Source organism: Astatotilapia calliptera, chromosome 22, assembly GCF_964374335.1.
Source record: "Astatotilapia calliptera chromosome 22, fAstCal68.1, whole genome shotgun sequence".
NCBI classification, from domain to species: domain Eukaryota; kingdom Metazoa; phylum Chordata; class Actinopteri; order Cichliformes; family Cichlidae; genus Astatotilapia; species Astatotilapia calliptera.
This window is the reverse complement of record NC_137442.1, coordinates 13,577,454-13,594,140: the sequence shown is the minus strand read 5'-3', so window position 1 is coordinate 13,594,140 and position 16,687 is coordinate 13,577,454.

Genomic DNA, 16,687 nt, shown 5'->3' with positions numbered 1-16,687 from the left:
AAGTTGAATGAGGATTTGAAGGGTCTCCCCATTGAAATACATTATAAATTTTTCTTGAATAAAGTTGAATAAAATTAAAAATATAAATGTTAAAAATATGAAAAATAGAAGCAGTGTTGTCCAAAAGAATAGGAATCTAACGGTGTTTGAATGGTTTTTCTAAGTTGAACGGTTTTGAAGGAGTAGGATTACAAAAAACGTACGGAAGAATAATAAAATATAATAATAATAATAAAGATTCGAATAACAATACTGTGAATGCTTTTCAAGCATTCACACTAATAACTAGAAAGTGCATTTTCTGAAGAAACTGCAGTGTGAATGCTTGAATCTGAATGTATGCATTGAAATGAAATAATTACTGAATTTAAGTTAAAAATTTTGAATGAGATAAAAAAAAAAAAACCCGAATTTAACCTGAAAACAAAAGTGCTGAACTGCTAAAAGCTGAAGGTTACACAGAAGAAGAAGTTGGAAAAAAGCTGAAAATGTTTTAATTGTAAATTAGAAAAACCTAAGAAATGAGAAAAGAACATTTAGAGTCAGAAAACATCTGAAAGAATATTAAAAGGTCATATTCTTTGAATCACTGAATGACTCAAATGTGATCCCTCCACTTTGATCCACACAGTTTAAAAAGTTTAAATGCCTGAGCTTTGAAAGATACGGTGTTGGAAAGAGAACAATAATGGCGACAATTTGAGGGTAAAATGATGGCTGTGACACTGTGGACACAGCAGCAGTTGAAAGAGAAGTGCTTAAGATGAATCTTGGTACAGTGGCAGGCAGAGCTCGTTAAGCAGGCAGGTGTGAGCCTGGTTGCTATAGTGACCGCACCCAATGGTTCCATACACACGTACACAGACATGCGCCTCACTTTTGCTGCTTAAAATGAACAGAAAAGTCAGGCCGAAACAAATCGCTCCCAAATGAAAAGTATAGGTCGTATTGACGAAATTCTTTCACCGTGAGCGGCAGCAATGTCCACTCTACCTAATTCTCAGTTTTCATGCCTGTGGAGTTTATTATATGGACGTGGTGACAGTGTAAAAACACCATGCTCTTCTGATTTTCAAACCAACCTTCTGAGCCGTTTTAACATTAGAGTCTATGGAAGAGTTGGAGGGAGGAGGCTGTGCATTGGTGACATTTATGAAAGAACCGTAACACCTAGGACAATAGTAAACACATTGGATGAAAGAGGACAGCCATGGCTACGTTTTGAGGGTAAAATCATACCTGTAGAGCAAACGCTGTGGACACAGCAGCAGTTTTAAAAAAGATTTTAAGATTAATTTTTTTGCTCCTCTCACTCTAGCAGTTGAGCTGCCTCACTCTAGCCCCAACATTCCGTCCCATACACACCCATTATAAACTCTGAAACGGGTGAAAAAACATCATGAAACTTAAACTGGAACTGAAGAAAAAGTATAATAGATATTGAAAAGATAAATACAAGTTGAATAGTTGAATGTCTTGTCTTCGTTTTAAAGTTTGAATGGTGGCTCTATGTCAATGTATGTGGAAGTAGATACAGTTTAAAGAGGAGGAAGTTGAATGAGAATTTGAAGGGTCTCCCCATTAAAATACATTATAAATTTTTGTTGAAAAAAGTTGAATAAAATTAAAAATATAAATGTTAAAAATGAGAAAAATAGAAGCAATGTTGTCCAAAAGAATAGGAATCTAATGGTGTTTGAATGGTTTTTCTAAGTTGAACGGTTTTGAAGGAGTAGGCTTTCAAAAAACGTACGGAATAGATAATAATAATAACTAGAAAAATTTGCATTTCCTGCGAAAATGCAGTGTGGATGCTTAAAGCTGAAGCTGTATGCAAAAAGTAGCTGAAAAAGCTGAAAAGTTGCAGAAATTGTAAAAACTTTGCAGAAGCAAAAGAAGTTTGCTAAAATGGAATAACTTAGCAGAACTGCAATATCTTAGAGGAAACATAATACTTGGCAGAAATACAATAGCATAGCAGAATTTAGCAGAAATATTGTAACTTACCAGAAACATGATAACTTCTCAAAAATACAAGAATTTAGGAGAAATAGTATAAGATAACAGAAAGAATATATTTAGCCAAAAATACTTAAACATTACAGAAACACTATGATTTAGAAAAATAGTACAACAGAGCAGAAATATTGTGATTTACCAGAGACACTGTGATGAACTATGAATATTGTAATTTTAAATTGAGACTATGTTTTAGCACAAATATTATAATTTGGCAGAAATACTATAATTTAGCAGAAATACTATATTAAGCACAAATCCTATAAAAAGCAGAAATGGTATGATTAAGCACAAATACTACATTTAGTAGAAATACTTTGTTTTAGCACAAATCCCATAAAAAGCAGAAATACTGTACTATGATTTAGTAGAAAAACTATAATTAATCAGAAATACTAAATTTAGCAGAAATACTATATTAAGCACAAATACTATGAAAAGCAGAAATAGTATGATTAAGCATAAATACTACATTTAGCAGAAATACTATATTAAGCACAAATCCTATAAAAGCAGAAATCGTATATTAAGCACAAATCTTATAAAATAGCAGAAATTGTATGATTTAGCACAATAGTAATAAGTTAAACAGAAAAATTGGAAAAGCAAAATGGACAGCTGAAAAAATGCTGAACATGCTGAGGGTCCCTCAAATATACTTGTTAAATGACAAAAATCTGCAAAAAAATTTATTACAGCCACACAATCACAAATATGTACACATGAGGAAACACACATGCACAGAGAGACCCACACACAAGATCCAATTCAGTCAACCAGTCTAAATATATTGAATTTAAATCTTAGAATGAGATCATCCCATTAAAAGCCTTTCTCTCTCTCTCTCTCTCTCTCTCTGTCACACACACACACACACACACACACACACACACACACACACACACACACACACACACACACACACACACACACAGGGAGAGAGAAGTAAGTTTCTAGGTCAGCCTGGGAGCTGGTGAATTTGAATCCACCAATCAGAGAGGCTGTGCACTTTTCCCCACCAAAACAGGTGCATCTGTTTACACACGCAGCAGCACAGAGAGACACAGGATTTTTGCAGTCTATTTCTCATAGTGACGACTCCCCTCAAACAAATGACCGTAATTTCCTAACCGTAGGGGCTAGAGCGGTCATTCTTACACCGTTTTGTTCAGAAGAGATGGGGGAATCTTCAAGTGTTGACAATTTAATATTAAAATATGAATTTTTAGAGATATATGACATGGATGACTTGTTGACTTAGAAGCCACGAATTCCCCAATATGCAAATTTGAATGCCTGAGACCACATATGTGATTGGCTGGCTGGGAAGCCACGAAGGCCCCAATATGCAAATTTGAATGCCTCAGGACACTTATTTGATTGGCTGGGAAACTGTGCAGGCCCTGATTTGAAAATTTGAATGTCTCAGTCCTCACAGAGGATTGGCTGCCTGGGGACCTGGCAGAAATATATAGAAATACTATTATTAAGCATAAATACTACATTTAGTAGAAATACTATGTTTTAGCACAAATATTATAAAAAGAAGAAAAACTATAATTTAGCAGAAATACTATATTAAGCACAAATCCTATAAAAAGCAGAAATACTATAATTTAGAACAAATAGTATAAAAAGCAGAAATACTATAATTTAGCAGAAATACTATGTTAAGCACAAATCCTATAAAAAGCAGAAATACTATAATTTAGCAGAAATACTATATTAGGCATAAATCCTATGAAAAGCAGAAATACTATGATTTAGCAGAATAGTAATAACTTATTGAAACACAAATGCACAGAGGGACACACAAACACAGGCTCTAATCCAGTCAACCAGTCTAACTATATTCAATTTAAATCCTACAATGACATGCTGCCAAATAAGGGCAGGGTCCTCTCTCTCCCACTAAACACACACACACACACACACACACACACACACACACACACACACACACACACACACACACAGAGGGAGAGAGCTGCCGAATTTAAATCCACCAATCAGAGTGGCTGTTTACGTTTTCCCGCCAAAACAGGTGCATCTTTTTACACACGCAGCAGCACAGAGAGGCACAGGATTATTGCAGCCTATTTCTCATAGTGAGGACTCCCCTCAAACAAATGACCATAATTTCCTAACCGTAGGGGCTAGAGCGGTCATTCTTACACTGTTTTGTTCAGAAGAGATGGGGGAATCTTCCAGTGTTAACAATTTATCATTAAAATGTGAATTTTTAGAGATATATGACATGGATGACTTGTTGACTTAGAAGCCACGAATTCCCCAATATGCAAATATGAATGCCTGAGACCACATATATGATTGGCTGGCTGGGAAGCCGTGCAGGCCCTGATTTGTGGATTTGAATTCCTCAGCCCTCAGATATGATTGGCTGGCTTAGAAGCCATGAAGGCCCCAATATGCAAATTTGAATGCCTCAGGACACATATATGATTGGCTGGGAAGCCGTGCAGGCCCTGATTTGAAAATTTGAATTTCTCAGTCCTCACAGAGGATTGGCTGCCTGGGGACCTGGCAGAAATATATAGAAATACTATGATTAAGCATAAATACTACATTTAGTAGAAATACTATGTTTTAGCACAAATACTATAAAAAGCAGAAATACTATAATTTAGCAGAAATACTATATTAAGCACAAATCCTATAAAAAGCAGAAATAGGATGATTAAGCATAAACACTACATTTAGTAGAAATACTATGTTTGAGCAAAAATCCTATAAAAAGCAGAAATACTATATTAGGCACAAATCCCATAAAAAGCAGAAATAGTATGATTAAGCATAAATACTACATTTAGTAGAAATACTATGTTTTAGCACAAATAGTATAAAAAGCAGAAATATTGTAATTTAGCAGAAATACTATATTAGGCACAAATCTTATAAAATAGCAGAAATAGTATTATTTAGCACAATAGTAATAAGTTAAACAGAAAAATTGGAAAAGCAAAATGGACAGCTGAAAAAATGCTGAACATGCTGAGGGTCCCTCAAATATACTTGTTAAATGAAAAAATCAGCAAAAAAATGCACAGGGAGAGAGAAGTAAGTTTCTAGGTCAGCCTGGGAGCTGCTGAATTTGAATCCACCAATCAGAGAGCCTGTGTACTTTTTCCCGCCAAAACATGTGCCTCTTTTTACACACGCAGCACAGAGAGGCACAGGATTATTGCAGCCTATTTCTCATAGTGAGGACTCCCCTCAAACAAATGACCATAATTTCCAAACCGTAGGGGCTAGAGCGGTCATTCTTACACAGTTTTGTTCAGAAGAGATGGGGGAATCTTCCAGTGTTTACAATTTATCATTAAAATATGAATTATTAAAGATATTTGACTTGTAATGCACCATAACTGAGTAGAGCGAAGCAAAAACTGCCTTGACTTGCCCTCAAACAACGCTTTCTAACTCGAAATCTATTTGGAGTATCGATATCATTCTTTCACCGTAAGAGACAGCAGGCTTTGGTGAACAATCATGGAAATTTTCAGGTCTCTGTGGAAATCCAACAAAAAGTTATGACGAGAGAAAAAAGTGGTTCATTTCCACAGTTTGAAATCTGAAGAAATCTGAGCGAAGGACGAATTTCCTACCCTCAAACAAGTCCAACTCATTTCAGAACGGTAATAGGTGAGAAAGAAATTCTTGAATTGTGAGCGTCAGGGGTGTCTGAAGATATTCGGGGACAAGCCTCATGTCTTAACTTTGCTTCGTTAAGGAGATATGACGATTCGAATATGCCTCTCATTACAGAAATCCAGCGGTGATTTTGAACAAGCTCTCCATTCACTTTATATGGAGAGTTTTCTGACCTTGTGTTAGTCTGAGGAGATTTGCAAAAATTCTATAAATCCCACAACAATGATGGTGACATTTTCTGAAAGCCAGCAAAAATACCTACGTTTTGATGTATAATTTGTGGAAGTTGAGTGAAAATTGAGCAAGTAGCAGGAAGTTGTTCGGACATGAAGTGAAAATTGCAACACCTTCAGTGGCACACTGGAAGCCAAGAGCATAGCAACCATAACAACACATGTATTTTGTGAAAAATCACAATTTTGCAACTCAAAACTTTAAGAGGCATAAAAGTAAAACAGTAGAAGATTTGAAAAAGCTGAATCATACCTGAATAGCCAAATAATTTGTGAACATTTTAAAATTTGAATGGTTGTTCTAGGTGAAAATATGAGGAAGTAGTTAAGTTTCAAAAACAGGCAAAATTTAGCAGAATTGCAGAAGTTTCCCATTCATTTCAATGGGACAAATTAAAGGAAAAAAGCTTAATATTTTAAAAAGTATAATAGTTAAAAATAGCAAAAATCGTAGCAGGAATTAGCAAAAATAGCTGAATAGTTTAAAGTTTGAACGGTGAAAATAGCACAAAAATTGTGGAAGTAGTTAAACGGCGAAAAGTGTACGGAAGCAACTAGAATAATAATAAAGAATAAAGAGAAACAGGAACTCAATAGTGTGGATGCTTAAAGCATCCACACAACTAGAAAGTGCATTTTCTGAAGAAACTGCAGTGTGAATGCTTGAATCTGAATGTATGCACTGAAATGAATTAATTGCTGAATTTTGAGTTAAAAATATTGAATGAGATAAAAAAAAAAAAACCCGAATTTAACCTGAAAACAAAAGTGCTGAACTGCTAAAAGCTGAAGGTTACACAGAAGAAGAAGTTGGAAAAAGCTGAAAATGTTTTAATTGTAAATTAGAAAAACCTAAGAAATGAGAAAAGAACATTTAGAGTCAGAAAACATCTGAATGAATATTAAAAGTTCATATTCTTTGAATCACTGAATGACTAAAATGTGATCCCTCCACTTTGATCCACACAGTTTAAAAAGTTTAAATGCCTGAGCTTTGAAAGACACGGTGTTGGAAAGAGAACAATAATGGCGACAATTTGAGGGTAAAATGATGGCTGTAACACTGTGGACACAGCAGCAGTTGAAAGAGAAGTGCTTAAGATGAATCTTGGCACAGTGGCAGGCAGAGCTCGTTAAGCAGGCAGGTGTGAGCCTGGTTGCTATAGTGACTGCACCCAATGGCTCCATACACACGTACACAGACATGCACCTCACTTTTGCTGCTTAAAATGAACAGAAAAGTCAGGCCCAAACAAATTCTTCCCAAATGAAAAGTACATGTCGTATTGACAAAATTCTTTCACCGTGAGCGACAGCCATGTCTAGTCTACCTAATTCTCAGTTTTCATGCCTGTGGAGTTTATTATATGGACGTGGTGACAGTGTAAAGACACCATGCTCTTCTGATTTTCAAACGAACCTTCTGAGCCATTTTAACATTAGAGTCTATGGAAGAGTTGGAGGGAGGAGGCTGTGCATTGGTGACATTTATGAAAGAACCATAACACCTAGTACAATAGTAAACACATTGGATGAAAGAGGACAGCCATGGCTACGTTTTGAGGGTAAAATCATACCTGTAGAGCAAACGCTGTGGACACAGCAGCAGTTTTAAAAAAGATTTTAAGATTAATTTTTTTGCTCCTCTCACTCTAGCAGTTGAGCTGTCTCACTCTAGCCCCAACATTCCGTCCCATACACACCCATTATAAACTCTGAAACGGGTGAAAAAACATCATGAAACTTAAACTGGAACTGAAGAAAAAGTATAATAGATATTGAAAAGATAAATACAAGTTGAATAGTTGAATGTCTTGTCTTCGTTTTAAAGTTTGAATGGTGGCTCTATGTCAACGTATGTTGAAGTAGTAAGAGTTTAAAAATGAGTAAGTTGAATGAGAATTTGAAGGGTCTCCCCATTGAAATACATGGGAAATTTTTGTTGAATAAAGTTGAATAAAATTAAAAATATAAATGTTAAAAATGAGAAAAATACAAGCAACAGTGTCCAAAAGAATAGGAATCTAATGGTGTTTGAATGGTTTTTCTAAGTTGAACGGTTTTGAAGGAGTAGGCTTTCAAAAAACGTACGGAATAGATAAAATATAATAATAAAGATTAGAAGAACAATACTGTGAATGCTTTTCAAGCATTCACACTAACTAGAAAGTGCATTTTCTGAAGAAACTGCAGTGTGAATGCTTGAATCTGAATGTATGCACTGAAATGAATTAATTGCTGAATTTTGAGTTAAAAATATTGAATGAGATAAAAAAAAAACAAAAAAAAAAAACGAATTTAACCTGAAAACAAAGGTGCTGAACTGCTAAAAGCTGAAGGTTACACAGAAGAAGGAGTTGGAAAAAAACTGAAAATGTTTTAAATGTAAATTAGAAAACCCTAAGAAATGAGAAAAGAACATTTAGAGTCAGAAAACATCTGAATGAATATTAAAAGGTCATATTCTTTGAATCACTGAATGACTCAAATGTGATCCCTCCACTTTGATCCACACAGTTTAAAAAGTTTAAATGCCTGAGCTTTGAAAGATACGGTGTTGGAAAGAGAACAATAATGGCGACAATTTGAGGGTAAAATGATGGCTGTAACACTGTGGACACAGCAGCAGTTGAAAGAGAAGTGCTTAAGATGAATCTTGGTACAGTGGCAGGCAGAGCTCGTTAAGCAGGCAGGTGTGAGCCTGGTTGCTATAGTGACCGCACCCAATGGCTCCATACACACGTACACAGACATGCGCCTCACTTTTGCTGCTTAAAATGAACAGAAAAGTCAGGCCGAAACAAATCGCTCCCAAATGAAAAGTAAAAGTCGTATTGACAAAATTCTTTCACCGTGAGCGACAGCAATGTCTAGTCTACCTAATTCTCAGTTTTCATGCCTGTGGAGCTTATTATATGGACGTGGTGACAGTGGAAAGACACCATGCTCTTCTGATTTTCAAACGAACCTTCTGAGCCATTTTAACATTAGAGTCTATGGAAGAGTTGGAGGGAGGAGGCTGTGCATTGGTGACATTTATGAAAGAACCATAACACCTAGGACAATAGTAAACACATTGGATGAAAGAGGACAGCCATGGCTACGTTTTGAGGGTAAAATCATACCTGTAGAGCAAACGCTGCGGACACAGCAGCAGTTTTAAAAAAGATTTTAAGATTAATTTTTTTGCTCCTCTCACTCTAGCAGTTGAGCTGCCTCACTCTAGCCCCAACATTCCGTCCCATACACACCCATTATAAACTCTGAAACGGGTGAAAAAACATCATGAAACTTAAACTGGAACTGAAGAAAAAGTATAATAGATATTGAAAAGATAAATACAAGTTGAATAGTTGAATGTCTTGTCTTCGTTTTAAAGTTTGAATGGTGGCTCTATGTCAATGTATGTGGAAGTAGTAAGAGTTTAAAAATGAGTAAGTTGAATGAGAATTTGAAGGGTCTCCCCATTGAAATACATGGGAAATTTTTGTTGAATAAAGTTGAATAAAATTAAAAATATAAATGTTAAAAATGAGAAAAATAGAAGCAGTCATGTCCAAAATAATAGGAATCTAACGATGTTTGAATGGTTTTTCTAAGTTGAACGGTTTTGAAGGAGTAGGCTTTCAAAAAACGTACGGAATAAGAAAATATAACTAGAAAGTGCATTTTCTGAAGAAACTGCAGTGTGAATGCTTGAATCTGAATGTATGCACTGAAATGAATTAATTGCTGAATTTTGAGTTAAAAATATTGAATGAGATTAAAAAAAGAAAAAACAAAAAAAACCCGAATTTAACCTGAAAACAAAGGTGCTGAACTGCTAAAAGCTGAAGGTTACACAGAAGAAGGAGTTGGAAAAAAACTGAAAATGTTTTAAATGTAAATTAGAAAACCCTAAGAAATGAGAAAAGAACATTTAGAGTCAGAAAACATCTGAAAGAATATTAAAAGGTCATATTCTTTGAATCACTGAATGACTCAAATGTGATCCCTCCACTTGGACCCACACAGTTTAAAAAGTTTACATCTCTGAGCTTTGAAAGACAAGATGTTGGAAAAAGAACAACGATGGCGACGTTTTGAGGGTAAAATGATGGCTTTAACACTGTGGACACAGCAGCAGTTGAAAGAGAAGTGTTTAAGATGAATCTTGGCAGAGTGAGAGAGAGAGCTCGTTAAGCAGGCAGGTGTGAGCCTGGTTGCTATAGTGACCGCACCCAAGGGCTCCATACACACGCACACAGACATGCACCTTACTTTTGCTGCTTAAAATGAACAGAAAAGTCAGGCCGAAACAAATCGCTCCCAAATGAAAAGTAAAAGTCGTATTGACAAAATTCTTTCACCGTGAGCGACAGCAATGTCTAGTCTACTGAATTCTCAGTTTTCATGCCTGTGGAGCTTATTATATGGACGTGGTGACAGTGGAAAGACACCATGCTCTTCTGATTTTCAAACGAACCTTCTGAGACATTTTAACATTAGAGTCTATGGAAGAGTTGGAGGGAGGAGGCTGTGCATTGGTGACATTTATGAAAGAACCATAACACCTAGGACAATAGTAAACACATTGGATGAAAGAGGACAGCCATGGCTACGTTTTGAGGGTAAAATCATACCTGTAGAGCAAACGCTGCAGACACAGCAGCAGTTTTAAAAAAAGATTTTAAGATTAATTTTTTTGCTCCTCTCACTCTAGCAGTTGAGCTGCCTCACTCTAGCCCCAACATTCCGTCCCATACACACCCATTATAAACTCTGAAACGGGTGAAAAAACATCATGAAACTTAAACTGGAACTGAAGAAAAAGTATAATAGATATTGAAAAGATAAATACAAGTTGAATAGTTGAATGTCTTGTCTTCGTTTTAAAGTTTGAATGGTGGCTCTATGTCAACGTATGTGGAAGTAGTAGGAGTTTAAAAATGAGTAAGTTGAATGAGAATTTGAAGGGTCTCCCCATTGAAATACATGGGAAATTTTTGTTGAATAAAGTTGAATAAAATTAAAAATATAAATGTTAAAAATGAGAAAAGTAGAAGCAGTCATGTCCAAAAGAATAGGAATCTAATGGTGTTTGAATGGTTTTTCTAAGTTGAACGGTTTTGAAGGAGATAGATTACAAAAAACGTACGGAATAGATAATAATAAAATAGAATAAAGATTCGAATAACAATACTGTGAATGCTTTTCAAGCATTCACACTAATAAAATATAACTAGAAAGTGCATTTTCTGAAGAAACTGCAGTGTGAATGCTTGAATCTGAATGTATGCACTGAAATGAATTAATTGCTGAATTTTGAGTTAAAAATATTGAATGAAATAAAAAAAAACCAAAAAAAAAAACCAAATTTAACCTGAAAACAAAGGTGCTGAACTGCTAAAAGCTGAAGGTTACACAGAAGCAGAAGTTGGAAAAAAGCTGAAAATGTTTTAAATGTAAATTAGAAAACCCTAAGAAATGAGAAAAGAACATTTAGAGTCAGAAAAAATCTGAATGAATATTAAAAGGTCATATTCTTTGAATCACTGAATGAAGAAAATGTGATCCCTCCACTTTGATCCACACAGTTTAAATGTCTGAGCTTTGAAAGACACTGTGTTGGAAAGAGAACAATAATGGCGACATTTTGAGGGTAAAATGATGGCTGTAACACTGTGGACACAGCAGCAGTTGAAAGAGAAGTGTTTAATATGAATCTTGGCAGAGTGGCAGGCAGAGCTCGTTAAGCAGGCAGGTGTGAGCCTGGTTGCTATAGTGACTGCACCCAATGGCTCCATACACACGTACACAGACATGCACCTCACTTTTGCTGCTTAAAATGAACAGAAAAGTCAGGCCGAAACAAATCGCTCCCAAATGAAAAGTAAAAGTCGTATTGACGAAATTCTTTCACCGTGAGCGACAGCAGCTTCTAGTCTACTGAATTCTCAGTTTTCGTGCCTGTGGAGTTTATTATATGGACGTGGTGACAGTGTAAAGACACCATGCTCTTCTGATTTTCAAACCAACCTTCTGAGCCAATTTAACATTAGAGTCTATGGAAGAGTTGGAGGGAGGAGGCTGTGCATTGGTGACATTTATGAAAGAACCATAACACCTAGTACAATAGTAAACACATTGGATGAAAGAGGACAGCCATGGCTACGTTTTGAGGGTAAAATCATACCTGTAGAGCAAACGCTGTGGACACAGCAGCAGTTTTAAAAAAGATTTTAAGATTAATTTTTTTGCTCCTCTCACTCTAGCAGTTGAGCTGTCTCACTCTAGCCCCAACATTCCGTCCCATACACACCCATTATAAACTCTGAAACGGGTGAAAAAACATCATGAAACTTAAACTGGAACTGAAGAAAAAGTATAATAGATATTGAAAAGATAAATACAAGTTGAATAGTTGAATGTCTTGTCTTCGTTTTAAAGTTTGAATGGTGGCTCTATGTCAATGTATGTGGAAGTAGTAAGAGTTTAAAAATGAGTAAGTTGAATGAGAATTTGAAGGGTCTCCCCATTGAAATACATGGGAAATTTTTGTTGAATAAAGTTGAATAAAATTAAAAATATAAATGTTAAAAATGAGAAAAATAGAAGCAGTCATGTCCAAAATAATAGGAATCTAACGATGTTTGAATGGTTTTTCTAAGTTGAACGGTTTTGAAGGAGTAGGCTTTCAAAAAACGTACGGAATAAGAAAATATAATAACTAGAAAGTGCATTTTCTGAAGAAACTGCAGTGTGAATGCTTGAATCTGAATGTATGCATTGAAATGAAATAATTACTGAATTTAAGTTAAAAATTTTGAATGAGATAAAAAAACAAAACCCGAATTTAACCTGAAAACAAAAGTGCTGAACTGCTAAAAGCTGAAGGTTACACAGAAGAAGAAGTTGGAAAAAAGCTGAAAATGTTTTAATTGTAAATTAGAAAAACCTAAGAAATGAGAAAAGAACATTTAGAGTCAGAAAACATCTGAAAGAATATTAAAAGGTCATATTCTTTGAATCACTGAATGACTCAAATGTGATCCCTCCACTTTGATCCACACAGTTTAAAAAGTTTAAATGCCTGAGCTTTGAAAGACAAGATGTTGGAAAGAGAACAATAATGGCGACAATTTGAGGGTAAAATGATGGCTGTAACACTGTGGACACAGCAGCAGTTGAAAGAGAAGTGCTTAAGATGAATCTTGGTACAGTGGCAGGCAGAGCTCGTTAAGCAGGCAGGTGTGAGCCTGGTTGCTATAGTGACTGCACCCAATGGCTCCATACACACGTACACAGACATGCACCTCACTTTTGCTCCTTAAAATGAACAGAAAAGTCAGGCCGAAACAAATCGCTCCCAAATGAAAAGTATAGGTCGTATTGACGAAATTCTTTCACCGTGAGCGGCAGCAATGTCCACTCTACCTAATTCTCAGTTTTCATGCCTGTGGAGTTTATTATATGGACGTGGTGACAGTGTAAAAACACCATGCTCTTCTGATTTTCAAACCAACCTTCTGAGCCGTTTTAACATTAGAGTCTATGGAAGAGTTGGAGGGAGGAGGCTGTGCATTGGTGACATTTATGAAAGAACCGTAACACCTAGGACAATAGTAAACACATTGGATGAAAGAGGACAGCCATGGCTACGTTTTGAGGGTAAAATCATACCTGTAAAGCAAACGCTGTGGACACAGCAGCAGTTTTAAAAAAGATTTTAAGATTAATTTTTTTGCTCCTCTCACTCTAGCAGTTGAGCTGCCTCACTCTAGCCCCAACATTCCGTCCCATACACACCCATTATAAACTCTGAAACGGGTGAAAAAACATCATGAAACTTAAACTGGAACTGAAGAAAAAGTATAATAGATATTGAAAAGATAAATACAAGTTGAATAGTTGAATGTCTTGTCTTCGTTTTAAAGTTTGAATGGTGGCTCTATGTCAATGTATGTGGAAGTAGATACAGTTTAAAGAGGAGGAAGTTGAATGAGAATTTGAAGGGACTCCCCATTGAAATACATTATAAATTTTTGTTGAAAAAAGTTGAATAAAATTAAAAATATAAATGTTAAAAATGAGAAAAAATAGAAGCAATGTTGTCCAAAAGAATAGGAATCTAATGGTGTTTGAATGGTTTTTCTAAGTTGAACGGTTTTGAAGGAGTAGGCTTTCAAAAAACGTACGGAATAGATAATAATAATAATAAAATATAACTAGAAAAATTTGCATTTCCTGCGAAAATGCAGTGTGGATGCTTAAAGCTGAAGCTGTATGCAAAAAGTAGCTGAAAAAGCTGAAAAGTTGCAGAAATTGTAAAAACTTTGCAGAAGCAAAAGAAGTTTGCTAAAATGGAATAACTTAGCAGAACTGCAATATCTTAGAGGAAACATAATACTTGGCAGAAATACAATAGCATAGCAGAATTTAGCAGAAATATTGTAACTTACCAGAAACATGAAAACTTCTCAAAAATACAAGAATTTAGGAGAAATAGTATAAGATAACAGAAAGAATATATTTAGCCAAAAATACTTAAACATTACAGAAACACTATGATTTAGAAAAATAGTACAACAGAGCAGAAATATTGTGATTTACCAGAGACACTGTGATGAACTATGAATATTGTAATTTTAAATTGAGACTATGTTTTAGCACAAATATTATAATTTGGCAGAAATACTATAATTTAGCAGAAATACTATATTAAGCACAAATCCTATAAAAAGCAGAAATGGTATGATTAAGCACAAATACTACATTTAGTAGAAATACTTTGTTTTAGCACAAATCCCATAAAAAGCAGAAATACTGTACTATGATTTAGTAGAAAAACTATAATTAATCAGAAATACTAAATTTAGCAGAAATACTATATTAAGCACAAATACTATGAAAAGCAGAAATAGTATGATTAAGCATAAATACTACATTTAGCAGAAATACTATATTAAGCACAAATCCTATAAAAGCAGAAATAGCATATTAAGCACAAATCTTATAAAATAGCAGAAACAGTATGATTTAGCACAATAGTAATAACTTAAACAGAAAAACTGGAAAAGCAAAATGGACAGCTGAAAAAATGCTGAACATGCTGAGGGTCCCTCAAATATACTTGTTAAATGACAAAAATCTGCAAAAAAATTTATTACAGCCACACAATCACAAATATGTACACATGAGGAAACACACATGCACAGAGAGACCCACACACAAGATCCAATTCAGTCAACCAGTCTAAATATATTGAATTTAAATCTTAGAATGAGATCATCCCATTAAAAGCCTTTCTCTCTCTCTCTCTCTCTCTCTCTCTCTCTCTCTCTCTCTCTGTCACACACACACACACACACACACACACACACAGGGAGAGAGAAGTAAGTTTCTAGGTCAGCCTGGGAGCTGGTGAATTTGAATCCACCAATCAGAGAGGCTGTGCACTTTTCCCCACCAAAACAGGTGCATCTGTTTACACACGCAGCAGCACAGAGAGACACAGGATTTTTGCAGTCTATTTCTCATAGTGACGACTCCCCTCAAACAAATGACCGTAATTTCCTAACCGTAGGGGCTAGAACGGTCATTCTTACACCGTTTTGTTCAGAAGAGATGGGGGAATCTTCAAGTGTTGACAATTTAATATTAAAATATGAATTTTTAGAGATATATGACATGGATGACTTGTTGACTTAGAAGCCACGAATTCCCCAATATGCAAATTTGAATGCCTGAGACCACATATGTGATTGGCTGCCTGGGAAGCCGTGCAGGCCCTGATTTGTGGATTTGAATTCCTCAGCCCTCAGATATGATTGGCTGGCTTAGAAGCCACGAAGGCCCGAATATGCAAATTTGAATGCCTCAGGACACTTATTTGATTGGCTGGGAAACTGTGCAGGCCCTGATTTGAAAATTTGAATGTCTCAGTCCTCACAGAGGATTGGCTGCCTGGGGACCTGGCAGAAATATATAGAAATACTATTATTAAGCATAAATACTACATTTAGTAGAAATACTATGTTTTAGCACAAATATTATAAAAAGAAGAAAAACTATAATTTAGCAGAAATACTATATTAAGCACAAATCCTATAAAAAGCAGAAATACTATAATTTAGAACAAATAGTATAAAAAGCAGAAATACTATAATTTAGCAGAAATACTATGTTAAGCACAAATCCTATAAAAAGCAGAAATACTATAATTTAGCAGAAATACTATGTTAGGCACAAATCCTATAAAAAGCAGAAATACTATAATTTAGCAGAAATACTATATTAGGCATAAATCCTATGAAAAGCAGAAATAGTATGATTTAGCAGAAATACTGTATTTAGCACAAGTACCGAAAAGTACCAGAAATACTATGATTTAGCAGAATAGTAATAACTTATTGAAACACAAATGCACAGAGGGACACACAAACACAGGCTCTAATCCAGTCAACCAGTCTAACTATATTCAATTTAAATCCTACAATGACATGCTGCCAAATAAGGGCAGGGTCCTCTCTCTCCCACTAAACAAACACACACACACACACACACACACACACACACACACACACACACACACACACACACACAGAGGGAGAGAGCTGCCGAATTTAAATCCACCAATCAGAGTGGCTGTTTACGTTTTCCCGCCAAAACAGGTGCATCTTTTTACACACGCAGCAGCACAGAGAGGCACAGGATTATTGCAGCCTATTTCTCATAGTGAGGACTCCCCTCAAACAAATGACCATAATTTCCTAACCGTAGGG